Source organism: Morone saxatilis, unplaced genomic scaffold (assembly GCF_004916995.1).
Source record: "Morone saxatilis isolate NCDOM2014 unplaced genomic scaffold, NCSU_SB_2.0 Contig0, whole genome shotgun sequence".
Lineage (NCBI taxonomy): Eukaryota > Metazoa > Chordata > Actinopteri > Moronidae > Morone > Morone saxatilis.
This window is the reverse complement of record NW_023339650.1, coordinates 14829878-14830514: the sequence shown is the minus strand read 5'-3', so window position 1 is coordinate 14830514 and position 637 is coordinate 14829878. Positions and strand designations below refer to the sequence as shown.

At 28.4% G+C, this 637-nt stretch overlaps 1 protein-coding gene across 1 annotated transcript in view; it reads right to left on the bottom strand.

Annotated features, from left to right (window-relative positions):
* pou6f2 (POU class 6 homeobox 2) overlaps window positions 1-637 on the bottom strand; it is a 67864-nt gene that overhangs the window by 65942 nt on the left and 1285 nt on the right. The window lies entirely within an intron of this gene.

Here is a 637-nt window from a genome sequence, read left to right as displayed (position 1 = left end):
GTATAAATAAACAGAACAGAAACCAACATCTAAAGCCATTAGAGAGAATATTTTCTGCCACTTGTCCCCTTACATCCACATAAAAAAACAAATACTATAATAATAATATTAAAACTTGGACAGCAGTGGTAATTGATAATAAGGGTATGTGAAGCAAATCAGCTCTTTAATAAGAAGTCCTTCAAATTTCTTTCACACAATATTTTGAAAGGTCTCTTCTATGAAGCTTTCTACTGATATTAAGCAAATAAAAACAAAGGAAATTGTTTGTTTAGTGGAGATGGATACATTGCACACATGCTAATAATTGCCTTGAAATTAAATATACAAATTTAAGTTTAAATTCTTTAGCTCTCTCCACAAGGACACATCTCTTAAATCTGCAGTTACTGGAAACTGAAATCTGATGTAAATACAAATATTCAGTTTGTACTTATTTCTGAACAATTATAAAATCTCTCCAATAAAAGCATCTCAAGAAAAAACAACAACTTAAGGGCTAAATTACATTTCTCATTACAATAAATAATTAATAAATGTAATAAAATGGTAATTTATATCATTATGCTTATTGATTCGTAACAAGGCACAGTGATTGAATTAGTCCACATGACTGAAACAGCTCATAATAAATAAA